At 38.6% G+C, this 14,766-nt stretch overlaps 1 long non-coding RNA gene across 6 annotated transcripts in view; it reads right to left on the bottom strand.

The window, feature by feature from the left end:
- Positions 1-1,235: 1,235 nt before the first annotated feature.
- LOC110113961 overlaps positions 1,236-14,766 on the bottom strand; it is a 53,928-nt gene continuing 40,397 nt past the window's right edge. For 3 of the 6 annotated variants that reach the window (XR_003700078.1, XR_002305204.2, XR_003700080.1), the window contains one exon: positions 1,236-1,930. This is a non-coding gene — a long non-coding RNA (uncharacterized LOC110113961). Of the gene's footprint in view, positions 1,931-2,417; positions 5,035-14,766 lie in introns of those variants that run through there. The other 3 variants (XR_003700079.1, XR_003700081.1, XR_003700077.1) reach the window with 3 other exon arrangements.

The following is a 14,766-nucleotide window of genomic DNA, read 5'->3' as shown; positions in this document are numbered from 1 at the left end:
CGACGCGGTGGCGGCGCGGTTGCAGCGAGTGGTGCGTCGAGCGACGCGGCAGCGCAGCGAGCGACGGCGCGACGCGTTGTGGGCAGCGCGCGGGGCCAGCGGGGGCAGTGCGCGGGGCAGGCGGGCAGCAGCAAGGAAGCGCGGGCAGCGGGCGGGGGCAGCGAATTTTCGGGTCGATCAAATATTGACAGGTCTATAACGGAGGAGTGTTCCAGTCGCCGGAGATGGCCGGAGTAAGTTCCGCCATCTAAGACGAGAAACCCGCCAACGACCATGAAACAGAAAAATTTTGAAAATTACCTTTAAAAATCCGAGACTTTCTCACTCTACTTTCTCTAACAATGATCACTATGTTAGAGAACAAGTTGTGGCTATCACAAATTATTCGATTGTTAAACATGTTTCACCATTTTTTAATAGCATCCTTTTGAAGATAGAGATGGAAATAGTGCCAAATATTCATCAATTGTGCACCAGTTTTCAATGAAATGCAATGATCAATCCCACTTAGGGGCTATTTGGTTGCCTGAAAAGAAAATACACTGTAAATTAAATGTATTGCATTATGAGTACTTTGAAACTGTTTGGTTGTATGCAAAATAAACGCAAGAGAATTGTTTCTCTTATTTGATTAGGTAGAACCAGAGTATAGTAAAATTGGTTTTTTTGTAATAATTTATTTTGGCGCCTCTCATTTGAGCCTGAGATTAACTAAATAATTATGATTACTAAGACTTCATTTGGAACAACTTTCTTATTGCTTTTTAAAACAATTTTTCAGTTTAAAATTTTTAATTTTTATATTTACGCTAAAAATTGCTTTAAGAAGCAATAAAAAATCATCCCAAACAAAATTTAAGTCTTCATTTGGGACAACTTTCTTATTGCTTTCTAAAACAGCTTCTTACTAAAACAGCTTCTTAGTACATAAAATTTTTTTAAAAAAAATTTGTACCAAAAAATTACTTTTAAGTAGCAGTAAGAAAGCCAACAGAAACAAAACCGAAGGCTTCCTTTGGTACAACTTTTAACTGCTTCATAAAGCAGTTTTTTAGAACAAAATTTTTAATATATATACCTAAAAGCTGCTTTAATAAGAAGTAAGAAAACCACCCCAAAAGAAACCAAAGTCCAAATTCTACATATATAGCAGCATTAAGCAGAAACAGTGGATTACAATCAACAAGCAAAAGAATAATAAACAACGAATCCTAGAGTTTCCAGTTCATATCTACTTAAAGAAACTCCAAATGGAATCTGATTTTGTATTCAGTGGTAAACGTCTACAAATTTAAGGCACTAGGGTTGCTAGAACCATTAACAAAAGACTAAATAAAAGGGTGATAAGAAAGCAAACCAACCTCAAGGTGCTCTAATGCTGTGATCCTTGTTGATTACAGCAAAGAACAGCTGGTCCATTAAAAGAAGACAGGAATCTGGAAAAAGCTTTACCACTACAGAGAGAAGACAACCTTCAGATATATGAAGTGGTACACATACCATTTAAGCTGAAATTATTTGTAGTCAATTTGGTCAATTATTTGTTGAAGAAAAGCTGATAAACTGCAAGCATAATCAGCTTTGACCATAGAAATATATTGATCATACCATAGAGACCAAAAATCCAACATAAGCATAAATGTTGGATTTACAGAAACTCTACTCCATAAATGAAGGATTAAAGAGCCAATGAAGGTCACCTATAGATGTTGAATAAATGTATACGCCCACAATAAACTTTATTCAACCCTCAGTAAATAAATGATTAATATGGCTATGATCTTCCCAAGAATTTGTGACAGTTCTTCTGAACAACTGAAGAGCATAAATCAAGAAATGAAGACCTTGATTACCAGTGATCCATACAAGAGCACGAACCATTTCTGAAATGATGGAAGCGGTCCAATGACCCAACCTCCTTCTTATGTCCCTAAAAATAGAGAAAGTACTTACAATTTCCCCACACTTGAAGAACATTTCAATGAGACAGATCCCAAGAACACCCTCTGAACTAAAGGGACTTAAAAACTGGAATGTACAACAAATATAAAGCAGAACAAATACATTTATATCATTATAATGCATAAAAAAAAATTTCCTGAGAAACAAGCTCAATAAAATAGGTAGTCAATGATCACACTGTAATAGTTTTGTTCTCCTATTTCAACAGCCAAACGTTAGCAGAATCAGCACCCGTATAGATCCCAACTGAGTGCTCAATGACTTGAATTTATTAATCAAGGAAATAAAAAGATACAGGCTTAAATCGGTTGAACTAGTTAACAGCATCCTGACTTGTATCAAACCAGACATGTGTATCGACGGGGGGTTCATTCATTCAAGATTTAGAAATCACTATTCTCATATCATTCATCTTAATAAAATCTCCTTTGGGAACTTAGTTAATTAATATAAAATTGGAGACAACATTGATAATTTTATAGATTTGCTTGAAAGTCAACATCATAAGGACTCTGCCCACCATCTCATCGAGTGACGAAGCAGTGGTAGGCAGTGCGTCAGTCCTGTATCGTTTCCTTATACAGCTACACTGAAAAAGCTTTACCATTACAGCTATCTGGAAAATCTTTACCACTGTCCTCAAAACAAAACATGAAAGACAATCCTTACAAAGAACTACCATGTGAAAGCAATTCCAAAACACTGGAACTTCTTCACTTCTCTTACAAGACATAAGAGTTCAAGTAAAAATCAAAACAGGAAGATAAATAAAGAAGTCGATTACAATTACAAAAGATCAGTACAGTTAGAAATTGAAGCATCGGTTACTTCCTAGTTCTTGAAGCACAGCCTCCATTGTTGGTCTCTAGCCTGGAATCTCACTTGTGCATATCAATGCAATTCCTGCAAGCTTCGCTGCTTCTGGAATGGAGAAGCACTTGCTGAGTTTCTTGTCGATGACGTAGCCAAGTTGGCCGGAATCTGAATTCCAGCCGTATAGTATCTCCCCTTGCCGGCCATGGCAGGAAATAGCCGGGCTGTCGTTGCGGTGCCAGAGTGAAGGTCGATTCCCGATAGGCGCACCTCAGCTGTTAGGGTTTGCTGTCGCTTACCTGTCTGCAAACAGATGGACGGCTTACCAATCACTGTATTGCAGGAAATGATTGGATTACCTGCTTCCATGAGATGTGATGGCATAAAATTTGGAGTGCTGTACAACCTCCGACGATGCGCGACAAACGCATACCGGATGCCTACGACCGAGAAAGTCTTTTGCACCACCTTGAGCGCCGGAAAATTTCTACCGCAGCGGGCGTGTTTTTGTAACCCGCTCAATTTGAGCGGGTTTTGAAGTCGCGAGAAAGGCCGGTCGAAATACACCGCTAATACTTCCGAAGAATTACTTACATTTTGCTCAAAACCAACCAAACGATCAAATCTAAGAAATGCATGTAAATTATTTACTTTACCCTTCTAATTAAGCATACCAAACAGCCCCTTAAAGGACATGAGCAAGTATAGCTTAAAGATTCAAAATATTCAACATTAGAGTTGTGGCATTATAGCTTAAAGATTCTTTGAAAACCCCCTAGATCATTATTTGTGTTTCATCAATATAATATTTTACTATCCCATATCATATTAGGAGTTTTTATATCCTAAATTCTTCTTTAGAGGGGTTGATGTGATCCAAACCTCCATGTGATTAGATATGAATACCCCAATTCTAGGATAGGAGTTTTGTGAATGTAATCTTCTCGAGCAAGATTTAATTCAATTGATTTCTTCTTGGTAATTAAATATGTATTATTTGCCCTATGTTCATTTAATTAATTTTTTTGAGATTAACTTATTGCAACATAGAATTCTTGAAAAGTTGCATACTGCATTCATTAAAGCATAAGGTATGAGAGAGTATAAACTAGCATGGAAACTATATGTTATCCCAGTCCTTCGACAGCGGTCTTGTTCGATTGTGGCACCCACTGAAATACACATAAGAAGATCTCAGCATTGGTTATCTAAGAGGACCACATCCCCGACCATGATCTCATTTGCAGTCTTCTTTCTTTTCCTACTAACTGGCCACATCATTTTGAACAATAGCCCAAGATATCCAAAACGTGCACTTTTTTTAATGACTTGATCCCAATGTCACAAACCAACAACTAGATCTATTACTAATAAAATTATACTAAATGTATTCAATTTTATATCTACTTGAATTTATAGGAGTATAAATGTAATACTCATGACAAAGTGATATTTGCCTCAAACTTAAACTAAGCAACCATGTTTTAGTTTGGTGAAACATCTGCTTAAATTGAAATAGTCATCAAGATATAACCTATTATAATGATAGGAAATACTTGAGTTCGCAAGTAACCATAGCAAAAATTGGTGAGAAATCAAGAGGAATCTACTGTTTTCAGAGAGAAAACAACAATAACGAAGTAGAAATTTTAGATTTGGTGGAGAAAAACACAAGCAAATCCCATCTATTCCATAAATCAACAAGAAAGCAATAAAAGATACAAGTTTCTTCAATCCGAGAGGAAGAAACAACTCTCCAATATCTAAAGAAATTCTATAGAGACCAACCCTCAAGAGCCTCCACAAGAAAACAATAATCTTGCATGCCCTAACCCTAGCCCTTTCAAACATTAAAAAAAATACTTTCCCTCTGTCCCCCACCGCCCTCTTTCTCTCTCTGTTTTGCTACCCAGGAGAGTGGGGCCCACCTGCTAAAGTCACGACCCGGCCCGGCTAGCTCATAGGTACGAGGCGGGAACGAGATCGGACATGTAATTTAAGTACTCCTTATCAGTTCCATGCAATTCTAAAGATATTCAAGAATACTAAAAGCGCTTCTAAACTTTTTCCAACATATAACATTTAAAACCATCACAAAAGAAGTTCATGTACAAGGTGGTATACACTTAATCTATTCATTCATGATAAAACCACCAAAAAAAAATGACAACTAAAAACAACAGTAAGAACCTGCCACCCGTTGCGCATCGACTGTAGGTAAACCTCGGGTGTTCGGCCATCACCTAAGCGTAGGTTCTCCTGAAAAATTTCCCAAAACTCGAGAGTGAGCTACGCTCAGCAAGTAACAACTATAACTAAAGTTCGTATACATTTGAAAGAACATATCTTGCGGAATAGTAGTCTACACATGAATTAATAGGTGTCTAAATGCTATGTTGAACATGATATGAGGCATACTTGCTTAAAGCTTAAAACATGACATATGATTTCTTAACTTGAGAGAACATGAAACATTCGCATATGTTTAACTTTCATGTCATAATGTACACATCCGTCCCGGAGTACCAAATTGTACTGATCAGGTACATATCATTCTTCGTTCCATTTTGCCTTAAAGGCCGTCTTTGCTCAATGAGCCACATCTTGGTACTCCGTCATCAACAATCACAAGTTATGTAGCATGAATATGATAAGATGATTTGATATGATATGCTAAGAAATGCATATGATAGGTTAATGACCTTTTGGACATTTCACTCTAAGTAACAGTTGCATAACATTAAGTAACAATTGTATGAAATGTATCACTAATTACCCTTGCATGACATTAAGGAACAATTGCATAAAATTGAACACTAAGTCACCCTTGTATGAAATTTAAACATAGCATAAGAGTTTTGAACAATAAATGCGTACTTGCTTTAGCAAATAGAGTCACTTACCCTCAAGCTTTCCTTTACAATAATTCCCGCACAATTCCTTACCATTTTTCTTTATTTTAAACTAAGAGAAAAAAAGTTTCCAATGACTATTACAAGCATTTAAATCGCCAACATCGTTAATTTTATTTAAAATTAAATGTTATTTTCGGATTTTTCAAAAATCCCAACATTTAGACTTTCAATACTTGATATTTTCATTTCTTAAGCATACAAAAACATTCCCTTCATCTAAGTAATAAATAATATTAATAATTTTCGGATTTATCTTAGATAAAAATTAGAAAAAATGATTTTCTTTCAAATTTCGAAATTAAAGGCTTCCTTAAGCCCTTAGAAACTCAATTAGAGAACATGCAACCTATAAAAACTAGGTTTGGAAAAACCCTAAACTTTCCCTAATTTTTCCACTCAAATTCGCTAAATGAAAAATTACATTTTTAATATCAAAAGCCTTCCCTTAAGCTCTTCTAATCATTCCCATAAAAATTTCATCAAAAAGAGAAACCCTAAATTTCGGATTTAGTGTTTTGCTTAAAAAAAAATTGACATGAATGGTAGGATAACATAGATCAAGTCAAACCATAAAAGTTTCCTAAAGAAATTTCTCAAAAACACAAACCCTAAAATTTTTCTATACAAAAAAACTCAAGGAATCTTCCATTTCTTTTAAGAAAAACTTACCTCAAGGCTTTCCCTATGCTTTTTCTAAAGATCCCTCGCCGGAATCTCGCCGGAGAGACTAAGTCGACGTCGTCCCCCCCTTCTCCCGTCGCCTCTCTCACGTTCGGCCGAAACAAATCAACAAGGGACCGAAATGTTCGGTCCCTTAGGCGTATGAGGGAGCTTAAGGAAATTTAGGAAGCCAAATTATGCATGTACCCTTATCTCTAAAGGTTTTCTTTTAATTCATGAAGGGCAAAGGGGGTAGAAAAGGCCAAATATTACTTAAACGAACTTCGGCAAATTTTAGCTCCACAACCTTAATTTAAGTTCTTTATAACGTTTCGCTCGAAATTTCGAGACGAATCTAATGAAATTTATTTCGCCAATTTCCGACGACATCAAAATTTCACTTAAGTTCGTCGCGGTGCATCGTTACGCGTGATACGAACTCAATTGACGAATTTTGGGTTTTACAGCTAAGGTGGTGGGCTCTAAGGAGGCAGTTTAGCCCACCTCCTATAAATATGAACCAGCCACTCCTAAGCCGGTTTAACCTCTCCCGTAACATTACCTCCTTCCCAAAGATTCACCTTCTCCTCTAGGTAAAATGAAGGGAATTGATCTTTTATTATGTCAAATGGCTCCTATGTAGCATCGAAATCGGGAAGACATTTCTATCTAATCAGCACTTCTTTGTTGCTCTTTATCTGATCTCATATCTGTAAGCTTCAGTGGTTCTAATATCACTTCCAAATCCTCAGCCAGTGTCTGGTAGTTCTGCACTAGCTGCATGCTCTCCTATAGCTCTTCTCAACCGAGACCCATGGAAAATTAGGTGTATGGTAGCTGATGGGGGCAGCTTCAGTCGGTACGCCATTGCTCCAATCTTTTCCAAAATTTCATTGGGGCCGAAGTAGCTCGTTGCCAATTTCTCATTCCTCATTATTGCTAATGTCCTTTACCTGTAAGGTCGTAGTTTTAGGAACACCTTCTCCCCTACTTCAAACTGCATGTCCCTCCGATGTGAATCCGCCTGCTTTTTTCATAATTTGTTGTGCCCTCAACAGATGTTTCTTCAACTCTTTCAGCACCTTATCCCGTTCCTCCAAATACTGCTCCACTAAGGAAACTGGTGTGCTTCCTCTCCCATAGTGCACTAAGTGTGGGGGTCCCTTCCATACAGCACCTTGAAGGGAGTCATCTGAAAAGCAAAATGGTACGATATATATACCAATACTCGGCCAATGGCAGCCACTTTGCCCATATCTGTGGTTTTTTAGAAGTAAAGCACCTCAAATAGGTCTCCAAACTACGGTTCACCACCTCAATTTGCCCTTCTGTCTATGGGTGATAGGCAATTCTTCTCTTAAGGATAGTGACTTGCATCCTAAACAACGCCCTCCAGAACTGGCTAAGGAACACCTTATCTTGATCCAACACAATCGCTTCAGGAATCCCATACAAACGAACAATCTCTCTGATAAATGCTGCTACTATTGACACGGCGGTGTAAGTATGTCGTAGGAGGATGAAGTGTGCATATTTATTAAGTTTGACCACCACCACCATGATGACAGTGAATCCTTCTGATCGTGGAAACCCATCGATAAAATCCACGAAAACTTCCTCCCATACTATGTTTGGAAGTGTCAATGGTTGTATTAGTCCCCCTGGAGCCATCGCCATATATTTATTTCTCTGACAAACTTCACACCTTGCCACCATCTCCGCAACATCTTTATACATTCCCTTCCAGTAAAGCTCAAATGTCAGCCTCCTATATGTCTTCTCAACTCCTGAATAACCTCCAACCATGCTGTCATGGAATTCATGTAGCAAGTGAGGAATATGTTTGGAGGTTTATGGCATCACAAACCTCCCTTGATATAATAGTCTCTCCCCCTCAATATAGTAATCAGGATGGCTACTCTTGCTTTTATCAAATCCTACCTGATCTTTCTCAATTCTTCAGTCAGCATGATTTCTTCCTTTATAGCCCCCAATCTACCATCAGTGGAACACACAGCTAATTCCTAGAGCTCCCCAACACATCTAGATAACGCGTCAGCTGCTTTATTTTCCAAACCAGGCTTGTATTGGATCTCAAAATCATAACATAATAATTTGGATAGCCACCTTTGATGCTCCTCAGTCACCATCGTTTGTTCTAACAGATACTTCAAGCTCCTCTGATCTGTTTGAACAATGAAATGCCTACCAAGGAGATAGGGGCGTCACTTCTGAATAGCCAAAATAATGGACATTAGCTCTCTCTTATATACTGACTTCAATCTAGCCCTAGCTGATAGCACTTGACTGAAGTATGCTAATAGCCTATGGTTCTGCATCAGCACTACCCCCATCCTATATCATGACGCATCAGTCTCTACTATAAATACCTGATTGAAATCTGGAAGAATTAAAACTGATATTGTAGTCATTGCCTTCTTCAATTTCTCAAAAGCCTAAGTTGCTGCCTCTCCCCATAAAAAGTTATCCTTCTTTAGTTGCTCAGTCAAAGGCCAAGTAATAGCACTGTATCCTTTCACAAACCGCCTATAGTACCCGGTCAAACCTAGGAAACCCCTCAACTCCCTTATGTTCCTAGGCCTTGGCCACCTCTGCATTGCCTCAATTTTATTTTGATATGCTGCCACTCCTTCTTGGGACACCACATGTCCCAAGTACTCCACACATGCAGCTTCAAGTTGGCTTTTAACTGATGCTCCTGTAACACGCTTAAAATCTCCTTCAGATGTCTCTGATGCTCTTTCTTTTGTTTTGTTGTACACTATAATATCATCAAAGAAAACCAAGACAAACTTCCTGAGGTACTATTTGAATATCCTATTCATCAAGGACTGAAAAGTAGTAGGGGTGTTAGTCAGTCCAAAAGGCATTACCAGAAACTTATAATGCCTTTTATGTGTCTTGAAAGCTATCTTTGGAATATCTGCCTCCCTCATTCTGATATGATGATATCCATATTTCAAGTCCAACTTCGAAAGCATCTTAGCACTGTATAGCTCATCCAAGAGCTCATCAATTACTGGAATTAGAAACTTGTCTGGTACAGTCCCCTTATTCAAAGCCCTATAATCCACACAGAATCTCGAACTCCCATCCTTCTTCTTGATCAGGAGGACGGGACTAGAAAAAGGGCTAACACTTGGCCTGGTGATCCCCACCTCTAGCATCTCCCAGATCAACTTCTCAATCTCATCTTTCTAAATCTGAGGGAAGTGGTAAGGGCGGACATTGATCGGTATCTCTCCTTCCTTCAAGGTAATGGCGTGCTTCAAGTCCCTCTGAGGAGGTAAGCCCTGTGTAGGTTAAAAAATCTCACTGAACTGGTGTATAAGCGACTGCACTGAAGAGGGAATATTTCCCTCTTCCTCGAGTCTAACCCCTTCCAGGCGGTGCAACTCCACCAAGTAGCCTCCTCCCTCCTCCTGAATGGTCCTAATTAGGGATTTGAGAGAAACCCCAGCCTTGGTCAGCCCCACATCACCCTGAATCACTCTTTTTTTCCCTTTAACCACCAATTCCATCTTTAATGTTTTCCAATTCACCTTGGTGTCTTCCAAAAGACCGTAGGCATTTTATCCCTAGGATGACATCAGTACTTCCAAATTCTAAGGAAAAAAAGTCTTCCCTCACCTGGATCCTCTGAATCTTTAGCATTACCCCTCTACAAACTTCTCTACCCATTTCTACCTTTTTCGTGCCCATCATCACCCCGTAGCCTCCTGTATCCACTAACTCTATCCCCAGCAGATCAATAATCTGGGTGGAAATGAAATTATAGGTTGCCCCACTATCTATCAACACCACAATCTCATGATCAGAGATCTCTTATTTCACTTTCATAGTGTGACTCGGAGTAAATCCCACTACTGAGTTTAGAGAGACTTTTGCCACATCCATATGTAACTTCTCCTCCTCCATCACCTCTGACTCGCTCCCACCTCCCTCTTCGTCTTCCTCATCTTTACAAATGAGAACCTGAAGAGTTTTGTCCTTGCATCTATACCCCGGCATGTACTTCTCATCACATCTGAAGCAAAACCCATTTGCCCTTTTCTCCTGTAACTCCTCAGTCAGCTTTTTGAACTGTCCCCCATTTCCCCCTCTAGTCTTCTCCTTAGGTACTTCTTTCAGGCTCCCTAAGGCCTGCCCTTTGGAGGGTAAGGATGTGGTAATCATCCTGTAAGATCCCCCTGAGTAGCTTCCCCGAGTTCCTCTCTCTGATTTTTTTCTGATCTACCACCAACTGTGACATCTTCATAGCCTTTCATAGGTTCCTTGGCTCCAACACTCTGATTGTTGTTCATATCTCCGGTTTAAACCCATTCATGAAGTTCCTTTCCATGGCTGACTCCAAAATATGATCCAACCTACTGGACAAATACTCAAACCTATCACGGTAATCCATCATAGTCCCCTCCTGAGTCAGGGCAAAGAATTGCTCATAGAAATCTCCTCCCCCATTGGCTCGAAAATGATCTAGTAAGCATTCTTTGAACTCTCGCCAGCTCTGGATAGGCTCCCTTCTATCACGTCATTGGTATCATGCCAGTGTTTTTCCTTCCAAACACAATCCCGCTGCCATCAACTTCTCCTCCATCAGCCCGTTAGAAGCAAAATATTGTTCCACCTTATAAATTTAAGCATGGCCATCCTCACCCTCAAAGATGGTATCCTCCATAACCTCCTATTCCTCGAAGAGGAAGTGATCCCCAAGTGTCCCGATCATCCCTCCCCCCAACGATTATACCTGAACCCTTCTTCATATTCTCCTCTTCTCCCTTCAAAATTAGCACCTCGGCGATGAAATTCCTCCCTTCTCCCTTCGAATTCAGCACCTCAATGCTGAAATTCTTGCATTCTCACGATAAAATCAGCACCCCTTCTATCATATCACATACTTATATCCTCCCTAGAAAGTGCTTCTAGAGGAGGCATTCCATCATCTCCTTCGAGAACCCCCACTTCCGGATTTTCCCTTCCCCTAAACGGGTTCGTGTTTCCTCCCCTTCCATGGCCACCGGTGGTTTCAGATGTTGCCAGTTTTTGCTTGACTTCAAATGTAAAACCCGAAATTCGTCAATTGAGTGCGTCGCACGCATATCGATGCGCCGCAATGAACTTAAGTGAAATTTTAATGTCGTCAGAAATTGGCGAAAAAAATTTCATTAGATTCGTCTTGAAATTTCGAGCGAAACGGTATAAAGAACTTATATTAAATTTCGCACGGTTGTGGAGTTAAAATTTGCCGAAGTTCGTTTAAGTAATATTTGGCCTTTTCTACCCCTTTTGCCCTTCATGAATTAAAAGAAAACCTTTAGAGATAAGGGTACATGTATAATTTGGCTTCCTAAATTTCCTTAAGCCCCCTCATACGCCTAAGGGACCGAACATTTCGGTCCCTTGTTGATTTGTTTCGGCCGAACGTGAGAGAGGCGACGGGAGAAGGTGGGGACGGCGTCGGCTTGGTCTCTCCGGCGAGATTCCGGCGAGGGATCTTTAGGAAAAGCGTAGGGAAAGCCTTGAGGTAAGTTTTTCTTAAAAGAAATGGAAGATTCCTTGAGTTTTTTTGTATAGAAAAATTTTAGGGTTTGTGTTTTTGAGAAATTTCTTTAGGAAACTTTTAGGGTTTGACTTGATCTATGTTATCCTACCATTCATGTCAATTTTTTTTAAGCAAAACACTAAATCCGAAATTTAGGGTTTCTCTTTTTGATGAAATTTTTATGGGAATGATTAGAAGAGCTTAAGGGAAGACTTTTGATATTAAAAATGTAATTTTTCATTTAGCGAATTTGAGTGGAAAAATTAGGGAAAGTTTAGGGTTTTTCCAAACCTAGTTTTTATAGGTTGCATGTTCTCTAATTGAGTTTGTAAGGGCTTAAGGAAGCCTCTAATTTCGAAATTTGAAAGAAAACCATTTTTTCTAATTTTTATCTAAGATAAATCCGAAAATTATTAATATTATTTACTACTTAGATGAAGGGAATGTTTTTGTATGCTTAAGAAATGAAAATATCAAGTATTGAAAGTCTAAATGTTGGGATTTTTGACAAATCCGAAAATAACATTTAATTTTAAATAAAATTAACGATGTTGGCGATTTAAATGCTTGTAATAGTCATTGGAAACTTCTTTTTTCTTAGGTTGAAATAAAGAAAAGTGGTAAGAAATTGTGCGGGAATTATTGCAAAGGAAAGCTTGAGGGTAAGTGACTCTATTTGCTAAAGCAAGTACGCATTTATTATTCAAAACTCTTATGCTATGTTTAAATTTCATACAATAGTGACTTAGTGTTCAATTTTATGCAATTATTCCTTAATGTCATGCAAGGGTAATTAGTGATACATTTCATACAATTGTTACTTAATGTTATGCAACTGTTACTTAGTGTGAAAGATCCAAAAGGTCATTAACCTATCATATGCATTTCTTAGCATATCATATGAAAGCATCTTATCATATTCATGCTACATAACTTGTGATTGTTGATGACGGAGTACCAAGATATGGCTCATTGAGCAAAGACGGCCTTTAAGGCAAAGTGGAACGAAGAATGATATGTACCTGATCAGTACAATTTGGTACTCCGGGACGGATGTGTACATTATGACATGAAAGTTAAACATATGCGAATGTTTCATGTTCTCTCAAGTTAAGAAATCATATGTCATGTTTTAAGCTTTAAGCAAGTATGCCTCATATCATGTTCAACATAACATTTAGACACCTATTAACTCATGTGTAGACTACTATTCCCCAAGATATGTTCTTTCAAATGTATACGAACTTTAGCTATAGTTGTTACTTGCTGAGCATAGCTCACTCCCGAGTTTTGGGAAATTTTTCAGGAGAACCTACGCTTAGGTGATGGCCGAACACCCTAGGTTTACCTACAGTCGACGCGCAACGGGTGGCAGGTTCTTACTGTTGTTTTTAGTTATCATTTTTTTTTTTGGTGGTTTTATCATGAATGAATAGATTAAGTGTATACCACCTTGTACATTAACTTCTTTTGTGATGGTTTTAAATGTTATATGTTGGAAAAAGTTTAGATGCGCTTTTAGTATTCTTGAATATCTTTAGAATTGCATGGAACTGATAAGGAGTACTTGAATTACATGTCCGATCTCGTTCCCGCCTCGTACCTTGAGCTAATTGGGCCGGGTCATGACATCAAACATCTTCTTCATTAGGTCTTCCAAAGCGGCAAGCCTATCATCTATCTTTTCATGAATGGTTGTAAATTGGTTTTGAAAACCTGAAATTTTTTCTTCAAATGACCTAATTCCCCTTCCAAGACTTCAACTTTCCTTCTGACCATAGTTCCTCCTTAGAAATGAAGATATCTTCTTCCGGTTGAGAAAAATACCACTGAAATTTCAAAATTCTAGCCGCCGAAGGTCCCAAGAAGATGGTCTGATACCAATTTGATAGGAAATACTTGAGTTCGCAAGTAACCCTAGTAAGAATTGGTAAGAAATCAAGAGAAATTTGCTATTTTCAGCGAGAAAACAGCAATAACGAAGCAGAAATTTCAGATTTAGTGGAGAAAAACACAAGCAAATCTCATCTATTCCATCAATAAATAAGAAAGCAATAAAAAATACAAGTTTCTTCAATCTGAGAGGAAGAAACAACTCCCTAATCTCTAGAGAAATTCTCTAGAGCCCAACCCTCGAGAGCCTCCACAAGAAAACAATAATCATGCATGCCCTAACCCTATCCCTTTCAAACATTTTAAAAAAAATACCTTTCCAACTCTCCTCACCGCCCTCTTTCTCTCTCTATTTTGCCGCCCAAGAGAGTGGGGCCCACCTGCTAAGGCGGTGGACTCTACGGAGGAGGTTTATCCCACCTCCTATAAACATGAACCGACCCCTCTTGGGACGGTTTAAGCTCTCCCATAACATATAACCTAAGAGCAATCCAAAGGAATGATGCATTGTGTTTTATATTAGATGGGTTATGTTACAGTGGAAGAAATTACAGAGCTTGAGACAAGTCAATAACAACCCATACAAGATTACATGCAATAAACTTGGGAGTTAATCGAGAGGATGTACATATGCTTATGAAACACACCTCAAGGCATTTCTCTCAAATCACTAATGAACTCTGCCTCTTTTTTATCCTAGACCTTAGCTAGGCTAGTACCATCTTGACGTTGTGATCTTTCAAAATGAAATATAACCCATGTTTTCATGTTTTTATAGAAAACAATAGCTGTAAAAAATTTGATTTTTCTGCAAAGGCAAAGTTAAGAGACTGCTTGTAGTCCCAAGTAGTAAGGAGAAGCCAGAGAGGGTAATTGCCTACGACAAGAATAGTAAGTTAAGGTACCCTTATTTATGACTCAGAATTAGGATCCTTCTCCAAGGAATTTATTTAAATTTGC

The sequence above is a fragment of the Dendrobium catenatum genome, unplaced genomic scaffold (assembly GCF_001605985.2).
Source record: "Dendrobium catenatum unplaced genomic scaffold, ASM160598v2 fragScaff_scaffold_211, whole genome shotgun sequence".
In the NCBI taxonomy this organism is placed as follows: Eukaryota; Viridiplantae; Streptophyta; class Magnoliopsida; order Asparagales; family Orchidaceae; genus Dendrobium; species Dendrobium catenatum.
This window is presented reverse-complemented; position numbering and strand designations above follow the sequence as displayed.